A 9,099-nucleotide genomic window follows, 5' to 3' on the forward strand; every position below is an offset into this window, starting at 1 on the left:
GGTTACCCATCCCTTGCAGTGACACACTAACAATGCAATGCAGCTATGGTAAGTCAGCATGGAAACCTCAAATATTTTACCTGGTAGACATGAGTGGACCAGCAGCGGCAGGACTACCAGCGTGTAAAGACCTCAACATTGTGACTATCCACGAGATCACCAAGGTACCTATTACAGCAGAAGAGACCAAAGGTACCCACATTGATTCAGTCCAGGACTTACAACAAATGTACCCGGAGCGGTTTGACACCATAGGAGATTTCAAAAGCAATGCCGCAGAGAGGATGCTCTCCTTGGGTCCAGCCCCCGATGTCTGAGATTGAGTCACAGTTATTCCAGGATATCAATGGTTCTGGATTGGAGAGCATCAGCCAAGGGGATGCCACACCAAGAGAATGAAGATCCAAATCCAGATGGTGAAAGTTCTTTGTCAATAGGCAGTGTTTCCTCACATTCCAGCAACTCAGAAGAAGAGATTGGCATTATCACTACTGAGAAGCAAAGGCTGGCAGTGGGGAGCATTGCCAAGGAGAAATCTCAAAGGACCAGAACCCGCTCGCAGACGCTGGCCAGCGTCAAACGGTGCTGTCTGGAAATCCAGCAACAGCACAATTATGCTGCGTCCACACCTTTGCTGTCTAGAGAATCGCCGGCACCACAAAGAGCCAGAACGGACAGGTATCACCATAAGACTAAATGCTCCTCTCCCAACAAGTCCCTGACCTTGAGCCTCAGGCCTTCAGAGGCAGACGATGAGGAGAGGCGAAGGATACACTCTGTCCTGGAGAGGCAGAGGAGGAATGAGATCAAACATTGTCTGTTGACTCTTCGAGATGAGGTGCCGGAACTTTCCAAGAATTACAAGGTGCCAAAAGTGGTCATCCTGAGAAAAGGAACAGAGTGTCTTAGTAGGCTGAAGACAGAACCACAGAAACTGAATGCAGAGAGGGAGAAACTTCAGAAAAAACAGCAACAGCTTATACACAAATTCTCCGAGATGCAGGAGACACTGCTTGAAAAACAAGGGAGAATGAATATGGTGGATGACCAGCATGCAGTGAAATAACAGGACAACAACCAACACATTGACATTGTGTCTGCAAACCAAAAATAGCCAAGGATGAAACCCACATCCCCAGAAGGTTACATCATAACCCAGATCTGGAAGATTTGTCAAACCTCCGAAACGATATATTGACTGTTAAGCTTCTGCACTCATAAATTTCACAATCCCTATCCTTATACTTATAAATTTTATAATCTCTATCGCTGTATAACTAATTTTGATATTATCCAATTTTATGTGTTTTTGCTTGTTGCGTACGAGACTTATCTTTGGAAAGAAAGGGGATGTTGTATGATTGCTTTAAGAGTGATGTCCCTTTAAGAACTCAGTATGCCAATGAGCTAAGTACCAGAATATAGTCATGTGACTAGAAGCCATAGTCACTCTGCACTGTAACACCCTGGACAAAGGTTCTGTATTTAGTTTGCTCTGTATTGTGTGTATTAGTTCAGCTGTTAATAAACCTGCTAGAGATCTTCAAGGATCTGGAAACCATGTACTTGTGTTGCTTATGAGGCAGGGACAGAGTTGGGCCAGGTTACAGAGGTGGAAATAGGCAGTTTTAGTGAAGGTGCGGATATGTGGTTGGAAGCTCATCTCAGGGTCAAAAATGACACCTAGGTTCTGAACACTCTGGTTTAGTCTCAGGCTGTTGTCAGGAAGAGGGATGGAGTTGGTAGCTAGGAACCAGTGTCTGAAGACTCTGAAGGCTCCATATTCCCAATATTTAATTGGAGGAAATTACTGCTCATCCAGTACTGGATGCCAGTCACACAATCTGAAAATTTATCGACAGTGAAGGGTTCGAAAGAGGTGGTGGTGAGCTCGAGCTGGGTGTGGTCAGCATACATGTGGAAACTGCTGCTGTGTTTTTGGATGATGTTACCCAGGGAAGCATGTAGATGAGAAATAGGAGGCCAAGGATAAATCCTTGGGGAATGGTGTGAGAGCAGAAAGAGAAGCCATCACATATAATTCCCTGGCTAAAGATGGATAAGAATGTAATCAGGCAAGTGCAGTCCCATGCAGCTGGATGGTAGTGGAGAGGCGTTGGAGGAAGATGATGCGGTCAACCATATCAAAGGCTGCAGACAGGTCAAGAAGGATGAGGAGGGAAAGTTTACCTTTGTCACAGTCACATAGGATGTCATTTCTGCCTCTGATAAGAACTGTTTCAGTACTCTGACAGTGGCAAAATCCTGATTGGAGAGATTCAAATATGGAGATCCGGGAAAGATGGGTATGAATTTGGGAGACGATAGCAATATCAAAGGATTTGGAGGGGAAGGTGAGGTTGGGGAAGGGGCTTTAGTTTGCAAGCACAGTGAGGCCAAGGTTGATTTTTTTTTGAGGAGACGTGTGACGATGACAGATTTGAAGGAAAGAGAGAGAGTAGCTGACCAGAGAGAGGCGTGAACAATATCAGCTAACATGGTCACATTCCTGATGGGCTGGAGTGTTGGAATGTGCAGAGGCACATCCTGAGGGAGGTTTGTTACTGGAATGTGTTTGTTTCATTCCCAAGTGAAGACAGAATGTTCCACAGCAGATAATATTTTCACAGATGCCTGGATGCGAAGGGCTGGGCTCATTAAATACTTTCCCAATTTTCCGAATCCTGTATGATGCAGCTGTGGGTGTGGATCTTCTTGTGGCCCCTTTGGAACTGAAGGTATTAATGAGCTCTTGTGGAGCAGCACCCACAATTTTCTGGGAATGTTTTCCATATAAACTATATTGCTGGTCTTGGAGAATGATCCTAAAACATAGCACATTAACAAGAGTTTAACAATCTGTCTCCACTGACTGAGAACAGCAATATGAATAATCAGCTTTGTCTGCCTTCTCTCAAATGTGCTGATTTTTCCTTGACTCCCACTCCTGAGAGCCTGGATCGTGAGGATCGATGTGATATCCGACTATGGCAGGCATCACAGCTGAGGCCGATGCACAGGGACATGGCTGCAAGTGTTACGAGGTGGTGAACAGGTAGATTTTCTCCTCCTCCTGAAAACACACTGCTCCCCCAACCCCTCTCCCCACTCCTCTCCGCACCCTGCTCCCCATCACTCCCCCAACCCCTCTCACCACTCCTCTCCCCCCCGCTCCCCATCACTCCCCCAACCCCTCTCCCCACTCCTCTCCCCGCCCTGCTCCCCATCACTCCCCCAACCCCTCTCCCCACTCGTCTCCCCGCCCTGCTCCCCATCACTCCCCCAACCCCTCTCTCCCCACTCCTCTCCCCACCCTGCTCCCCATCACTCCCCCAACCCCTCTCCCCACTCCTCTCCCCACACCTCTCCCCACCCTGCTCCCCATCACTCCCCCAACCCCTCTCGCCACTCCTCTCCCTCCCTGCTCCCCATCACTCCCCCAACCCCTCTCCCCACTCCTCTCCCCACCCTGCTCCCCATCACTCCCCCAACCCCTCTCCCCACTTCTCACCCCGCCCTGCTCCCCATCACTACCCCCAACCCCTCTCCCCACTCCTCGCCCCATCACTACCTCCATCCCTCTCCCAACCCCGCACCTCCCACCCTGCTCCCCATCACTCCCCCCACCCCCCTTGCCACTCCTCTCCCCACTCCTCTCCCCATCACTCCCCCCATCCCTCTCCCAACCCCGCACCCCCCACCCTGCTCCCCATCACTCCCCCGATCCTTCTCCCCATTTCTCTCCATAGCCCGCTACCCCCTCTGCTCTCCCCACCGCTCCCCCATTGCATACCCCACCCCTCTCCCCTCTCCCCACTGCTCCCTCCACCCCTCTCCCCATTGCTCTCCCCACTCTGCTCCCCACACCTCTCCTGACACCACTCCCCACTCCCATCCCCACCCCTCTCCCCACTCCTCTACCCACTCCTCTCCCATCTGCTGCTTGCCATTTGGAGCTTGCCTTCTGCCTCAGGCTCTGGGGATATAAGGAATGAGTACTCCTCGACAGGCCATTTTTTTCTCTCTGTAACTCTGAGTTAAACAGTAAGTATTCGACATAACACCAAATATCTCCTTTTCCAAATGCTGCCTGTTGAAATCCTCGGAGAACACATACTAGCAAAATTCCCCCACTTATTTGACTTGTTAATTAACCAGTCTTACCTTTCCTGCCCCTCTATTTCCTGCTGTCTCTCCCCTTACCTTCTCTTCTCACTCTCTCCCCTTTCACCATGTCTCTTCCCTCTCCTTTCCCTGCTGTCTTTTTTCCTCTCTTCTTCCCCCTCATTACTTCACCTGCCTTCCCCTTCCCTCTTTCCTTTCTCCTTGCTTTCTCCCCCCTCTGTTCCCTGCCTCATTCCTCCATCCTTTCCTCCCTCCCTTTCCCCCGTCTCCTTCTGCTGCCCCTCTCTTTTCTTTCTCTTCCTGTCCCATTTTCCCTCCTTCCCCTCTCATCCTTCTCGTCCTTCTCTCTCTCTCTCTCATATCCCCTTCTTGCTGCTATGGGTGTGTGCCTGTTGACAGTGGAACCAGTTCATTAAGTGTTGGTGTATGGTTACATGTTAGTTCTGAAAGGAGTACAGCTCCCCCCACAGCCCCACCCCATGTATTAATGTGCTGTAAATTCTACTAATAGGTGTCAGCCATGGTTCAGTTGGTGGCACTTTTGCCTTTGTATCAGAAGGCTGTAGGATTTGAGCTCAAGAATCCAGGCTCACTCTCCAGTGCAGTACTGAGGGAGTGCTGCACTGTCAGAGGAGCCATTTTTCAGATGAGACATTAAATCAAAGCCCTGTCTGCCCTCTCAGGTCGATGTAAAAGGCACTATTTCGAAGAAGAGCAGGGGAGTTCTCCCTGGTGTGCTGGCCAATATCTATCCCTCTTTATCAAAACTACATTTCTGCAAAATGCTTTTTCAAAATCCTCCGTTATCCCTGCACCTGCTGAAGGAGGATCTACTCTTCCACCACAGTAGGCTGATACAGCACAGAAGGATGCCATTGGGCCCACCGTGTTGGTACTGGCCCTCTGGTAGAGTTATCCAATTAGTCGCACTCCCCCTGCTCTTTCCCTGCAAATAGTTTCCCTTCAGGTATTTGTCCAATTCCCTCTTGAAAGTTGGAAGCATCAGCTTCCACCACTCGTTCGAGAAGTACATTCCAGATCATGATCATCATTCTTGATGGAGAAATGAATAGAAACACATGCAGATGGGGTTAGATGAAATAAGGTGGGAGGAGGCTGCTGTGGAGCATAAGTGCTGGCGTAGACCAGTTGGGCCGAGTGGTCTGTTTCTGTGCTATAGACTGATGTAACTCGATGCAACCTTCATTTGCACCTGTCTTGAAGGTTTATTGAGGCACAGACACTCCACCCTGGCTCACAGCATCAGTGTGGGAGATCTCCCCTATAATTTCCAGCTGAGGGGCAGCACCATTCAGTGACTTTTAAAATTCCTGTTCACTAGCACAGTCAGAGCCCCAAGGCCAGGTATAGGACCCCTAGTGTAGACCCAATTGAAATTGGATTAGCATAGAACAGTGAATGAACATGGCCACTCCCTGACCTGTTTGGCTCTGCACACCACCACACAGGAGTTCTTCCCAACTGAATATTGATGTTGTGGAGGTGCAGGTTTTAAACCTTCTTTCAATGGTTCTGAGTTACATACATTGCAGGAGGCTTTAACCATAGTACGAAGTTTAGCGAACTCTGACCTTGATTGTGTTCAGTCCCTAATAAACCAGGGCACTGTTTAAAACATTTCCTTCTGCTTTAATCTGTGGTGGATAACAACAACTTAAATTTCTATAGCACCTTTAAAGTAGAAAAATGGCCCTAAGATGCTTTACAGGTGCTGATTGGAAAACAAGCAACAAGCAAGATGCTGGGGTGGAAAACTGGGTTGAAGAGAGAAGTTTTGAGGAGATTTTTACAGTGGAATGAAGTCTAGAGAGAGGGAACTTCCAAGAGCAGAGTTGATGCACTACACTTCCAGGCTTTACCACCAATGAAATCTTCCCTTTGCTGCCACCAACCTCACCTCTGACCTTTCAGCACTGTTCAGTCACCCCAAGATATACACGGTTTTGAAAAATCCCAAGATTTCAGAGCTGTCTCGGGAGAGAGGCTTAATTTTACTTAGAAATCATGTCTGCTGCAATAAATAGATGTGGAGTTGGTAACCAAGGAATACAGATTTAAAGTTATTGGTGAAAGAACCAGAGGGGAGATGAGAATTTTTGTTCAATCAGCAGGTTGTTGTGATCTGCAATGTGCTGCCTGAAAGATTGGGGAAAACTGATTTCATAGTAACTTTCAAAAAGTAATTGGATAAATACTTAAACTTTAAGGGGAGAAAATTTGCAGAACTATGGGGAAAGAGCAGGGAAATGGGACCAATTGGATAGCTCTTTTAAGGCACGATGGGCTGAATGGCCTCCTTCTGTGCTGTAAGATTCTATGATTACAAGAGCACTTCAAAAGCTTGTCATTGGCTGTAAAGTGCTGTGGGGTATCGTGAGGTTGTGAATGGAACTGTATTAATGTCTTTCTTTAAGAGAAATATGATATGCATTGCATGGATAACATGAGGCAGGGAAATATCATATCCATGGGCAGCAAATAATGTACTAAAAAAAAACATCTGCCTGTCAGGATGTTCAATTTAAGCCTAAAATTATGTTTTTGACAAAGAACCCAACCACTCCCATCTGTGAATCCAGGGCTTGGCTTTCCTACCTGCTTGTCCTCAGAGATGCATTTTATTGATTGTTTCTGTTCTTAGCTCCCTGATTTACAAGCTCTGGCCTCTGACAGCAGATCTGTTTGTTTCAAGATGATTTAGTCACAAATTGTCTTTAACACTTGCAATAGAAGACACCCAAGAGAAATTCACTCCTTGTCTGCCTGACTATCAGCTCCTCTTCCCACAGGCAAATCCTTTCTTCCCTCGTAACCCTGAGTAACTGGTTGTGTTTAATTGTCACATTCTTTCCCTGTCCTTCTCCCATGGAGTATTTACTGTCTCTTGGCAACTGCTGGGCAAATCTGTTTACTGGCCTGTGGCCAGGCGTGGGTCTGATCTGGTAATATGGATCCTGAGCGACCCCAACATGAGTTTAGTAATGAGGAATGTGAGAGGCCTTCATTGTGTGCTGGTCCCCCTACTGTCCTGCAAATAGGAATTTATGCAGGTGTTTGGCCCCTGTCTGGGAATGCCTTGTTCAACAAACTGACTGACTGTGCCACAGATGGAGCTTGCTTTGGGTCTATATTAAATTTTAAACCTGTCCCATGATGTCAGCTGTGGTTCAGTGGTAGCTCTCTTGCCTCTGAGCCCAAAGGCTATAGGTTAGAGACTTGAGTGCATAATCTAGACTGATACCCGAGTGTTGGTGGTGCCATCTTTTAGAAGAGATGTTAAACTGAGGTGCTTGTCTGCCCTTTTAGGTAGATGTAAAAGGTCCCATGGCACAATTTGAGGAAGAGCAGGGGAGTTATCCCTGGTGTTCTAGCCAATATTTATCCCTCAACCAACATTACTAAAACAGATTATCTGGTCATTATCACCTTGCTGTTTGTGGGAGCTTGCTGCGCACAAATTGGCTGCTGCATTTCCTACAACAGTGACTGCACTTCATCAGCTGCAGAACACTGAGGTCATGAAAGATGCTATATAAATGCAAGGAGCATGTTGGCCAGGAGGTGATACAGTGCCCACCACTTACACCAGACTGCTGTCTGTATCGGGCAACTGGCACAGGCGTTAATTACAAAAGCATCACTCATAATGTATTAAACGCGCCAAATATTTTGGGCAGTTCCAAAAAATACTCACCATGTACTTACCCATTTAAACAGCTCTGGTGATTTCAAGTAAAGTTAGGCCTTCAATCAGTTTCAGTCAGCTGTTCACACTGGTTAAAGTGCAATTTACCTTAGTGCTGAGATTCTGGATGTAAATTGTTACAATCGGGGGAGGCAGCTGCTAATTGGAGCCCTTTTGATTTTTATAAATATGTTGTTTACTGACCTTCTTGGTTTTACCAGCCACTGTGTACAGCAGATAAATCCTGTTAGCACCAACACGCCCACTATAAGCTGTGGGGACTGCACTGGCTTTGCTGTTGTTGGAGATGTAGTCAGCAGGTTTATATAGTAATCAGTTAGCATCACAATGTGATCAGATAACCACAACATTGCTTTCTGTGGCAGCAATGCCAGATACATGGCACACTTCCAGTTGTGTGTGTGTTCTTTTTAACACTTAAAGTTAAAACAATAGGAGGACATATATACGTATTCTCCAATAAACCATTGGATGGAGGGAGCATCGTGAGTGTCTGTGGAAGTGTAAAGAAGGCTTCAGCCAATGTCTGGCCGATAATCATCTGAGCACCTTGGGCATTCCGAACAAGAGCAATGGGGAAAGAGTGTTTCATATTGCCGTTGCAACCATTGTTGTGTTCCACGGGCATGAACTGCCATTTACTATCTCATGCAACTGGCCATTATTGAAATGTGAACTTAGACAGTGATGGCAGAGGGCTATTCAAATATGATGGGCATCGCAATCCCATGTGCTCCCGTTCTCCCCCCACTTCCACAATGCACACAGTTTCCAGCAGAAGGCAGAGGAGGTCAATCAGGAGCTGGCATCCTGGCTGGTTTCCCCTTCTTCTTGAACTGCTGCAGGACATGTGGTGAAGGTCCTCCCACAGTGCTGTTAGTTAGGGGATTCTAGGATTTAGACCCAGCGTCGATGAAAAATATATGTTTTAGTACTGGGGGAAGGAGGAACCTGGAGGAAATGGTGTTCCCTTGCACTTGTAACCCTTGTTCTTCTAGGCGGCAGAGGTCATAAATTTGGAAATTGCTGTCGAAGGAACCTTGGTGAGTTGCTGCAGTGCATCTTGTAGATGGTACACACTGCTGCCACTGTGTGTCGGTAGTGGAGGGAGTGAATGTTGTAGGTGGTGGATGGGGTGCCAATCACACAGCGTGCTTGGGATTCTCTGATCAGTTTGGCTTAGTTCTGTGTGGCCTTTATACAGTGAACTGGAGTGAGGGAGTGAAACTCTCAGCATCTGCTTTTAT

General features: G+C 47.2%; 1 pseudogene; it reads left to right on the forward strand.

The window, feature by feature from the left end:
- The first annotated feature begins 270 nt into the window (after positions 1–270).
- Positions 271–1,066, forward strand: LOC137384492 (N-myc proto-oncogene protein-like; annotated as a pseudogene).
- The last annotated feature ends 8,033 nt before the right edge of the window (positions 1,067–9,099 follow it).

This window comes from Heterodontus francisci, chromosome 26 (genome assembly GCF_036365525.1).
Source record: "Heterodontus francisci isolate sHetFra1 chromosome 26, sHetFra1.hap1, whole genome shotgun sequence".
Classification (NCBI taxonomy): Eukaryota; Metazoa; Chordata; class Chondrichthyes; order Heterodontiformes; family Heterodontidae; genus Heterodontus; species Heterodontus francisci.